Source organism: Piliocolobus tephrosceles, unplaced genomic scaffold, assembly GCF_002776525.5.
Source record: "Piliocolobus tephrosceles isolate RC106 unplaced genomic scaffold, ASM277652v3 unscaffolded_428, whole genome shotgun sequence".
In the NCBI taxonomy this organism is placed as follows: domain Eukaryota; kingdom Metazoa; phylum Chordata; class Mammalia; order Primates; family Cercopithecidae; genus Piliocolobus; species Piliocolobus tephrosceles.
The window spans coordinates 1-12,281 of NW_022327420.1; the positions used below are offsets into that span (position 1 = coordinate 1).

The following is a 12,281-nucleotide window of genomic DNA, read 5'->3' on the forward strand; positions in this document are numbered from 1 at the left end:
CAGAAAACCAAAACTTGACCCCTTCTTTACACATTATACAAGAATTAACTCAAGATGGATTAAAGACTTAAATGTAAAATCCAAAACCATAAAAACCCTAGAAGAAAACCTAGGCAACACCATTCAGGACACAGGCAAGGACAAAGACTTCATGACAAAAATGTCAAAAGCAATTGCAACAAAAGTCAAAATTGACAAATCGGATTTAATTAAACTAAAGACCTTCTGCACAGCAAAGAAACTATCATCAGCATGAGCAATCAACCTACAGGATGGGAGAAAATTATTGCAACCTACCCATCTGACAAAAGTCTAATAACAAAATTGACAAGGATCTTAAACATATTTACAAGCAAAAAAACAAACAACCCCTTTAAAAGTGAGCAAAGGATATGAACAGAAACTTATCAAAAGAAGACATTTATCTAAGCAACAAATATATTTTTTAAAAGCTCAACAATACTCATCATCAGAGAAGTGAAAATCAAAACTACAATGAGATACCATCTCACATGCATCAGAATGGTGATTATTAAAAAGTTAAGAAACAATAGATGCTGGTGAGGCAGAGAAGAAAGAGGAACGCTTTTACATTGTTGGGGAAACTGTAAATTAGTTCGACCATTGTGGAAGACAGTATGGTGATTCCTCAAGGATCGAGAACCAGAAACACCATTTGACCCAGTAATCCCATTACTGGCTATATACCCAAAGGAATATGTCATTTCGCTATAAAGACGAATGCACATGTATGTTTATTGCAGCACTATATATAATAGCAAAGAAATGAAACCAACCCAAATGCCCTTCAGTGCTAGACTGGATAAAGAAAATGTGGTACATATACATCATAAAATACTATGCAGTCATAAGAAGGAATGAGATTATATCTTTTGCAGGCACATGGATGAAGCCATTATACCGAGCAAACTAACACAGTAACAAAAAAATCAAACACCACATGTTCTCATTAATAAGTGAAAGTTGTACATTGAGAAAATAAGGACACAGTGAGGGGAACAACACACAACATGGCCCACTGGGGACTAGGGGTGAGGGAAGAGAACTTGGAGGATAAGTCAATAGGTGCAATAAACCACCATGGCAAAAGATACCTATATAACAAACCTGTACGTTCTGCACATGTATCCCGTATTTTTTAAATTCAAAAACAGGAAATACATAGGTACATACATACATACATACATACATACATACATACACACACACATACATTCTTCCCGGATCTTCATTCCTGGTAAGCCAATGAACCTGGAGAAACACCAGAATTCTGTCCCTCTGAAAATGCAGGACAGGTCTACCTTCATCAGCATAAAATTTTGGACCAAATGTGGTAACTGCATGGCCACCCCACAATGAGTAATTGAAAATTGTGGCAGTATTTCAGATCCTAAAAAACTGATGAAGTAATTCGTGACACATTTGGGTTGTTTTTGCCTTTTCCTACTATGAAGAGTGCTAGTAGGAAGAAGGAAGAACGGTGTACAAATATCTGTTTGATTCTCTGCTTTCAGAATCCTTTGCTTGTTTTTGTGTTTGTTTGTTCCTTCTTGAGACAGGACATCACTCCAGTCAGCCAGGCTTTTCCAGTCTGTAATTTTTGTTGTTTCCTTTTGTCAAGTTTCAGAAGATTTTCTTTTATTTCTATTGAATTTTAAAGCATTTTTAGATATGTATTAAAACATCATCTCACATGCTGTGTGTTACATTTCATTTATTTTCATCGTCCCTTTTTTATTTTATGATTTTATTTTATTATAGTTTATACTCTAGGGTATATATGCACAACGTGCAGGTTTGTTACATATGTATACATGTGCCATGTTGGTGTGCTACACCCATTAACTCGTCATATACATTAGGTGTATCTCCTAATGCTATCCTTCCCTCCTCCCCCCACCCCACAACAGGCCCTGGTGTGTGATATTCCCCTTCCTGTGTCCAGGTGTTCTCATTGTTCAATTCCCATCCATGAGTGAGAACATGTGGTGTTTGGTTTTCTGTTCTTGCAGTAGTTTGTTGAGAATGATGGTTTCCAGCTGCATCCATGTCCCTACAAATGACATGAACTCATCCTCTTTTATGGCTGCATAGTATTCCATGGTGTGTATGTGCCACATTTTTTTAATCCAGTCCGTCATTGATGAACATTTGTGTTGGTCCCAAGTCTTTTCTCTTGTGAATAGTGATGCAATAAACATACGTGTGCATGTGTCTTTATAGCAGCATGATTTATAATCCTTTGGGGATATAGCCAGTAATGGGAAGTCTGGGTCAAATGGTATTTCTAGTTCTAGATCCTTGAGGAATCGCCACACTGTTTTCCACAATGGTTGAACTAGTTGACAGTTCCACCAACAGTGTAAAAGTGTTCCTATTTCTCCACATCCTCTCCAGCACCTGTTGTTTCCTGACTTTTTAATGATCACCATTCTAACTGGCGTGAGATGGTATCTCATTGTGGTCTTGATTTGCATTTCTTTGATGGCTAGTGATGATGAGCATATTTTCATGTGTCTGTTGACTGCATAAATGTCTTCTTTTGAGAAGTGTCTGTTCATATACTTTGCCCACATTTTGATGGGGTTGTTTGTTTGTTTTCTTTTCTTGTAAATTTCTTTGAGTTCTTTGTAGTTTCTGGATATTAGCCCTTTGTCAGATGAGTAGATTGCAAAAATTTTCTCCCATTTTGTAGGTTGCCTGTTTACTCTGATGGTAGTTTCTTCTGCTGTGCAGAAGCTTTTTAGTTTAATTAAATTCTATTTGTCAATTTTGGCTTTTTTTGCCATTGCTTTTGTTGTTTTAGATATGAAGTCCTTGCCCATGCCTATGTCCTGAATGGTATCGCCTAGGTTTTCTTCTAGGGTTTTTATGGTTTTAGGTCTAACATTTAAGTCTCTAATCCATCTTGAATTAATTTTTGTATAAGGTGTAAGGAAAGGATACAGTTTCAGCTTTCTACTTATAGCTAGCCACTTTTCCCATCAGCATGTATTAAATAGGGAATCCTTTCTCCATTTCTTGTTTTTGTCAGATTTGTCAAAGATCAGATAGTTGTAGAAGTGTGGTATTATTTCTTAGGGCTCTGTTCTGTTCCATTGGTCTATAGCTCTGTTTTGGTACCAGTACCATGCTGTTTTGGTTACTGTAGCCTTGTAGTATAGTTTGAAGTCAGGTATCGTGATGCCTCCAGCTTTGTTCTTTTGACTTAGGATTGTCTTGGCAATGTGGGCTCTTTTTTGGTTCCATATGAACTTTAAAGTAGCTTTTCTAATTCTGTGAAGAAAGTCACTGGTAGCTTAATGGGGGTGGCATTGAATCTATAAATTACTTTGCACAGTATGGCCATTTTCACAATATTGATTCTTCCTATCCATGAGCATGGAATGTATGGAATGTTCTCCCATTTGTTTCTGTCCTCTTTTATTTCATTGAGCAGTGGTTAGTAGTTCTCCTTGAAGAGGTCCTTCACATCCCTTGTAAGTTGGATTCCTAGAAATTTTATTCTCTTTGAAGCAATTGTGAATAGAAGTTCACTTATGATTTGATTCTCTATTTGTCTGTCATTGGTGTATAAGAATGCTTGTGATTTTTGCAAATTGATTTTGTTTCCTGAGACTGCTGAAGTTGCTTATCAGTTTAAGGAGATTTTGGGCTGAGATGATGAGGTTTTCTAAATATACAATCATGGCATCTACAAACAGGGACAACTTGACTTCCTCTTTTCCTAATTGAATACCCTTTATTTCTTTCTCTTGCCTGGTTGCCCTGGCCAGAAATTCAACACTATGTTGAATAGCACGGGTGAAAGAGGGCATTCCTGTCTTGTGCTAGCTTTCACGGGGAATGCTTCCAGTTTTTGCCTATTCAATATAATATTGGATGTGGGTTTGTCATAAATAGCTCTTATTATTTTGAGATATGTTCCATCAATACCGAATTTATTAAGTTTTTAGCATGAAGAGCTGTTGAATTTTGTCAAAGGCCTTTTCTGCATCTATTGAGATAATCACGTGGTTTTTGTCTTTGGTTCTGTTTATATGCTGGATTACATTTATTGATTTGTGTATGTTGAACCGTCTTGCATCCCAGGGATGAAGCCCACTTGATCATGGTGGATAAGCTTTTTGAAGTGCTGTGGATTTGGTTTGCCAGTGTTTTATTGAGGATTTTTGCATGGATGTTCATCAGGGATATTGGTCTAAAAATCTCTTCTTTTTTGTTGTGTCTCTGCCAGGCTTTGGTATCAGGATGATGTTGGCCTTATAAAATGAGTTAGGGAGGATTCCCTCTTTTTCTATGGATTGGAATAGTTTCCGAAGGAATGGTACCAGCTCCTCCTTGTACCTCTGGTAGAATTCGGCTATGAATCTGTCTGGTCCTGGACTTTTCTGGTTGGTAGGCTATTAATTATTGTCTCAATTTCAGAGCCTGTTATTTGTCTATTCAGGGATTCAACTCCTTACTGGTTTAGTCTTGGGAGAATGTATGTGTCCAGGAATTTATCCATTTATTCTAGGTTTTCTAGCTTATTTATGTAGAGGTGTTTTTAGTATTCTCTGATGGTAGTTTGTATTTCTGTGGGGTCAGTGGTGATATCCCCTTTATCATTTTTTATTGCATCTATTTGATTCTTCTCTCTTTTCTTCTTTATTAGTCTTGCTAACTGTCTATCAATTTTGTTAATCTTTTCAAAAAACCAGCTTCTGGATTCATTGATTTTTTGAAGGGTTTTTTGTGTCTCTGTCTCCTTCAGTTCTGCTCTGATCTTAGTTATTTCTCGCCTTCTGCTAGCTTTTGAATGTGTTTGCTCTTGCTTCTCTAGTTCTTTTAATTGTGATATTAGGATGTCAATTTTAGATCTTTCCTGCTTTCTCTTGTGGGCCTTTATTGCCATGAATTTTATCCTACACACTGCTTTAAATGTGTGCAGAGATTCTGGTATGATGTATCTTTGTTCTTATTGGTTTCAAAGAACATCTGTATTTCTGCCTTCATTTCATTATGTAACCAGTAGTCATTCAGGAGCAGGTTTAGTTTCCATTTAGTTGAGCAGTTTTGATTGAGTTTCTTAATCCTGAGTTCTTGTTTGATTGCACTGTGGTCTGAGAGACAGTTTGTTATAATTTCTGTTCTTTTGTATTTCCTGAGGAGTGCTTTACTTCCAACTATGTGGCCAATTTTGGAATAAGTGCGACGTGGTGCTGAGAAGAATGTATATTCTGTTGATTTGGGGTGGAGAGTTCTGTAGATGTCTATTAGGTCTGCTTCGTGCAGAGTTGGGTTCAATTCCTGTATATCGTTACCTTTCTGTCTCATTGATCTCTCTAATGCTGACAGTGGGGTATTAAAGTCTCCCATTATTATTGTGTGGGAGCCTAAGTCTCTTTGTAAGTCTCTAAGGACTTGTTTTATGAATCTGGGTGCTCCTGAATTGGGTGCATATATATTTTGGATAGTTAGCTCTTCTTGGTGAATTGATCCCTTTATGATTATGTAATAGCCTTCTTTGTCTCTTTTGATCTTTTTTGGTTTAAACTCTGTTTTATCAGCGACTAGGATTGCAACCCCTGCCGTTTTTTGTTTTCCATTTCCTTGGTAGATCTTCCTCCATCCCTTTATTTTGAGCCTATGTGTGTCTCTGTGTCCTAACCCAGTTCCACTCCTATCGTATTTGCCCATAACACTGATTAGTAAAACTGATTCAACTGTTCTATAATCACAATTTAAGCTGTGTCCATTAAATTCCATGAGGAATGCAAAAGGATACAACCTAAGACACAAAACTTAATTGACTGCTGATATTTCATTGGTAAATTGGGTAATTGATGGGTAAATGTAGTGGAACCGGTGGGTGGGCATTAGTTATATAAGGGGTGAAGCAGCAAGATACTTCATTCTTAAAAGGTGTTTGAAAGAAATTGAAACACAGGAGTGTGTGTATTCAGCTGAAATAAAATTAGAAAACCATGAAACAAATCTCAGTTGGGGTGTAAAAAAATGGCATTGAGGAGATTCTGGGTCAATCGTCCAACTGTGTAAACTGGATCTTGGAAGCAGGATCCCTTTCCCGCAATGAGACTTGTTTATTGGTGGTGGTGTTTCAGTGGAAACGATTTTGGAGAATGGCTCCTTCCTTTTGTGTATCTGCTGATTAGATTTCATGGGAAATCTGCGGTTTTAAACTCTATTTAAATGTTAACATAATTCATTCAAATGGCAAAAAATCAACAGGTTCTTTGATGTGGAATCATCACAGATCCATTTTTTCTTAGGTACAGTTATTAATGTTGACCTACCAGAGTGAAACGATTGTGGAGAATAGCCCCTTCCTTTAGTGTATTTGCTGAATAGATTTAATGGTACATTTATCATTAGGTACAGTGATCAAAGTTGACCTACCCAAGAGTAGAGATGTCCAGGACAGAACTCAGGACTCTGTAGAATCACAGAATCCTGGGTGCAACACTGTTCAAGCACATAAATATGGTCATTCAGAGTGTTTCGGTGTGACATGTGTGTGAATTGCAGTGGAATGAGTATGACACGCAGACAGGTTATCAAGTGGACTCACCTCAAAATCAGTTATGGGCATTACAGAACACCGATGCCAAGGTCCCGGATAAAGAGAAAAGAAACTCCAACATCCTGTGTAAAACAATGGCATCTGGATTTCTCATGCTTCTGGGGATCATGCCCCTGAAAAAGGTGACTCCTTTCTCCTAGTGGAGCATCTTTCTCAGCAGGGCTCATTTCTTTTTCCAGGACTCTGTCCAACAGAAAGGGGAAGCCTTCTGATAGAGCACACCTGACCCATGAAAAGAAAAGGGAAAGAAAGGAGGCCAAAGGTCACACTCCCTTCATTCTACCATCCTCCCTAAAATCATCCTGATTTCATGGGCCCCGAGACCGGGGAAGGTTCTGTACACCTCGAGGCCTTGGCGTCTGGCCTAAATTCTATTCTCTTTCTCATTATCTGAAAAATTTTAAGAAAATCCCTAGAGCCAGGATCTTTATTCCTATTAAGCAAAAAGTCCCGAAGAAACACCCAAATTCTGTCCCTCTTAGTTTCGGAAACAAGTCTACCTTCATCAGCATGAAATTTTGCACGAAATGTGTTAACTGCAAGTCCACCACACAGTGCTTAACTGGAATTGGAAGCAACTTCTCAGATGATGAAAAATAGATGCAAGAATCCCTAAGACCAATGGTTTATTTTTCCCTTTCTTACTAAAACAACTGCCAGTATTAACAATGGTATGGAAATCTCTTTTAGACGCCCTGCTTTTAAATCTCTATGTTTCTTCTTGAGACAGGGACTCACTCCCATCACCCAGGCATTTACAGTGTTTAATTCTGGTTATATGCTATTCTCAAATTTAGAACTTTTCATTTCATCTCTCTCAAATGTTGATCCATTATCACATACATATTAAAATATTATCTCCCATGTTGTGTAATATGTTGTTTTTATTTTCATTCTTTCTTAAATGAACCAAAGGTTTTAGTTGGCATAGATTCTGATTAGTCAAGTTTTCTGATTTCATGATTTCTTAAATTGCCGTCATACATCCGCAATCACTGGAAATAGAATGTCATGAGTATTTCTCTTTTCTTGCAATCATAAACTCAGGGAATGTCATCAATTGGTATGTCAGTGATTGCATGATTTCCTGAAAGTCTTTCACAGTCTAGTTAGTGCTCTGACTATTTCGTGTAACTTCAGTGCATGTTTCCAACACTTGATGATTTATGATTTGGGTATATAGCTTCCACAAGAGCATTTCCTGCAAAGGCATGTGTTGTTTCCCATGGCAAGTCATTTCATTCGGATACAGAATCAACAGGCTGAACATGGAAAGGTTGTCGCTGGAATATCTTTTTGACTCCACAAATCTCTTCTTTGATATTAAGGAATCAAATACGCTGTGTTATTAACTGTACTTCATTGACAATTCTCAAGTCAGAAAGTCAAGGTGCGACTTCCTGTCCTTCAATGCCTGAAAGGATGATTGCATATCCCAAAAGCAAATAGTTGGAAGCACATCCCGGTTCAAATACACACACACCCAGACATATAAACACAAACAAAATCACACTCACACAGGCATGATTGCGCATGCCCACAAGCTCACGCAAGCAAACACACACACTGTTTCATAAGTACAGAATTATTCCCTAGCAATATTTTAAGTAAACTAACGCAAATGTGAAACATCAGGAGTCCATGAACACTGGCACACTCACTTCTCTGCAAGGGAGGACCAGGAGATTCAAAGGGAAGAACAAACACAGCAAGAGGGCTCTCTTTGTGTACCAGTGATCTCAGGGAAAGTCTCCACCAACACGCAGTGCGCACGCACACACCCACACACCCACGAGGGGGTTGGCGCGCACACACACACACACCATCACATACACAGTCAATCCGACATAAAGTAATGAGGAGCCCAGGATTCTGTCTACAGAAGAGGGACAACTGGATAGTGATAGCTGTGTTTCAGGATGAGCCCAGATATGGGAAACATCGAGTTTTGCAGTCCTGAGTCTTCTGAACCTGTGGAGAAATTGTCTGTGTATTTGTATTCATGGTGGATGACATTCAGTGTGAATTTCTGAAGAGGACGTATTTCGGTGTAGGGTTGCGCGTGAGGTTATTGCAGGGGACGGGGTTGACTATTTTCTCTTGGGGTGTGTTTCATTCTTCAGTTGTTGATGAGCACCAGAAGTTGAAATTTTGCGAATGTGGGACTTCTGTGGATCCTTCACGCCACCTTGAGTAGTGGAAACTGCAAAGCATTTGAAGAGAGGAAGGGTGTTCTTGTTTGAACCTGCCTCGCCGTTTTTACATTGCTTGTTGAATGGACCTCAGGCGCCCTAGGACTTGTGCCCTTGGTGGAACCCACAGAATTCTGGAAACAGACAGACACACACACTTGCCTATAGAATAGTGTCCATTTCCAATGAATTGAAGCGGAAAATCATCCCAATGGTATGTGAGTCAATTGGAAGTAAGTCGTATTGATAATAAAGGAAATCAAACACAGGAGCGTGTGTGTATTCAACTAAAATAAAATCAGAAAGCACCGAAATAAATCTCATTTGGTGTGTATAAAAATGGCATTTGGGAGATTCCAGGTCAATCGTCCAGCTACCAAAGGTGCGTCTCTGAAGCACGGTCCCTGACCTGCAATGAGACTTGTTCATCCGAGGGGTGTTGCAGTGGAAATGGTTGTGGGAAATGGCTCCTTCCTTTTGTGTATTCGCTGATTGGATTTCAGGCTCCATTTCTCGTTCGGTGCAGTGATCCAAGTTGACCGACCTGAGAGTAAAGATGTCCAGGGCAAAACTCAGGGCTCCGTACAATCACAGAATCTTTGGTGCAACCCTGCTCAAGCACACAAATGTGCGTATTAACAGTGTCTCTGTGTGACGTGTGTGCAAACTACAGTGTGATGAGCATGACTGGCAGACAGGTGATCCATTGGGCTCACCTTAAAATCAGTTATGAGCATGAAAGAACACTGATGCCCAGGTCCCGGCTTCAGACATAACGCCCTCCAGCGTCTTGTGTGAAGCCACGACATCTGGACTGCTCATGCTTCTGGGGATCATTCTCCTGAAAATGGTGGCTCCTTTCTCCCTGTGGAGCAACTCTCTAAGCAGCGCTTCTTTCCTCCCCCAGGACTCTTTTCATCCGGCACATGGAAGCCTTCTGATTGAACACACCTGCCCCATGAAAAGACAATGGAAAGAAACGGGGCCAAAGGCCACAGTCCTCTCCTTCCACCATCTTCCCTAAAATCATCCTGCTTTCATGGGCCCTGAGGCCAGGGTGTTTCTTCACACCTCAAGGCCTGGGCCCTGGGCCTAAATTCTGCCCCGTTTCTCACTCTCTAAGACATTTTGACAAAATCCCTGGAGCCAGGATCTTCATTCCTGGTAAGCCAAAGGACCTGAAGACACACCCAAATTCTGCCCCTCCTAGTTGGGGAACATGTCTACATTCATCAGCTTTACATTTTGCACCAAATGTGGGAACTGCCAGTCCACCACACAATGCTTAACTGGAAACGGAGGCAACATCACAGATCCTGAACAATCCATGCAAGAATCCATGACATAAATGCCTTCTTTTCGCCTTTTCCTACTGAAACAAGGGCCAGTAGTAACAATAGTGTACAAACCTCTGTTTCACTCCCTGCTTTTAAATCTCTCTGTTTCTTTCTTCTTGAGACAGGGTGCCCCACTCCCGTCACCCAGGCTTTTCCAGTGTTTAATTCCGGTTGTTTGCTTTTGTCAAATTTAGAACTTTTTATTGCATCTCTCTCAAATGTTGATCCATTATCACATACATATGAAAATGCCATCTCCCATGCTGTGTGATATGTGGTTTTTATTTTCATCCTTTGTTAAATGAACCGAAGGTTTTAGTTGGCATAGCTTCTGATTACTCAAGTTTCTTGATTTCATGATTTCTTAAATTGCCTTCGTACATCCCCAACCACTGGAAATAGAATGTCATGAGTATTTCTCTTTTCTTGCAATCATAAATTTGGGGAATGTCATCAATCAGCCTCTCGGTGATTGCATGATTTCCTGAATGTCTTTCACAGTCTTATTTGTGCGTTGAGTATTTCATCTAACTTCAATGCATGTTTCCAGCACTCGATGCTTTATGATTGGGCTCTCTAGCTTTCACAAGAGCATTTCCTGCAAAGACTTATATTGTTCCCCACTGGCAAGTCATTTCACTCGAATATAGAATCAAGAATCTGAACATGGAGGGGTTATCACTGCAATGTCTATTGGATTCCACGGATCCCTACACACACACACACACACACACACACACACAGGTGTACAGTCATTTATACATAACATAATGTGGTCCTCAGGTTTTTGTCTATGCAAAAGGGACAACTGGTTAGTGATGACTGCATTTCAAGATGATCCCATATCTAATATATTGTTGTGGAGTGTTGAGTATTCTGATCATGTGAAGGGACTGTCTCTGTGCATGCGTTTTCACAGTAGGTGACATCCTGTGTGAATATCTATGTAGTACATTTTGAGGTGTAGGTTTCCCCCTCAGGTTACTGGATGGATTTGAATTTATTATTTTGTCTTGGATTTTTTTGATTAGTCAATTTTTAGGCGAGAGTAGGTGAAATTTTGCTAATGTGGGATATATGTGAATCATTCTCGTGAATGTGAATAATTGAAACTGGGATGCATTTGTAACATTGGAAGGGTGTTCTTATTTTTTACCCCAAGTTTTTTTGCATTTGTTTTCAAGCAACCTCAGGTGTCCTGGGTAGAACTGAGGTAATTTTTGGAACAGACAAACAGATGCTGCTAATTTTATGGTGTCAGTTTATGTTTAATTTAAAGTGAAAATTCTCTCACCAGTACGTAATTCATTTTCAAATAAGTTATACTTATCATAAATGGAATAATACACAATACACTGAAGTGTGTGAGTATGAAACTACAGTCAAATTAGAAAGTTCTTAAACTGCATTTCGTGAGTAAACGATGGAATTTTGGGAAATTCTAGATCAACCATCCAGCTGTGCAATCTGTGTCTTTGAAGCAGAATCCCTGTCCTGAGAGTTGTTTTTCTCTGGTAGTATCTCAGTGGAAACTAGTTTGGGGAATAGCTCCTTCACTTTTAATATTTGCTTGTTAGTTTTCATTGTAAATCTGTGTTTTTAAACTGTATTTAAATGTTAATAGAATCTTCCCAATAAAACATAACCGACAGGTCTTTTTATTTCTAATAATCACAGATCAATATCTTGTTAGTTATGGTGATCAGTGTACTCACCTGAGAGTAAATGACACCTGGACAGAACACAGGGCTTCATAGAAGTACAGAATCTTGGGTCCAACCCTGTCCAATCATCAAAATCTGTATATTAACAATGTGTCTGTATGAATTGTGTGTGAAGTAAAGTGAGATTAATAAAACTTGCAGTAGATTATTAATTTGGCTTACTTTGTAATCAGTGAATGAGCTTTAAAGAATATCAATGACCAGTGCCTACCCCCCAGAGATAAGAACCTCCCGTGTCTTGTGTGAAACCATGGCATTTGGATTGCTCATGATTCTGAAGGTAATTCTCCTGCCCCCCATGGTTTCAGAATCACTGCAGGTGGTGGAAACAGATAACACATCAGTCCCTTGCTCTCTCTGTTCTCTTCACTCAGAAAAACTCTCACTGGGACCAAGGAAAATCCTATGGTTTCCTAGGGAG

General features: G+C 39.2%; 1 long non-coding RNA gene across 1 annotated transcript; it reads right to left on the reverse strand.

Annotated features, from left to right (window-relative positions):
- Positions 1-1,207: 1,207 nt before the first annotated feature.
- LOC113220086 lies at positions 1,208-11,908 on the reverse strand. Its single transcript, XR_003307028.1, has 3 exons — positions 11,852-11,908; positions 6,596-6,829; positions 1,208-1,665 (listed from the first exon to the last, which is right to left on the reverse strand). It is a non-coding gene; the product is annotated as an uncharacterized LOC113220086 (long non-coding RNA).
- Positions 11,909-12,281: the final 373 nt, after the last annotated feature.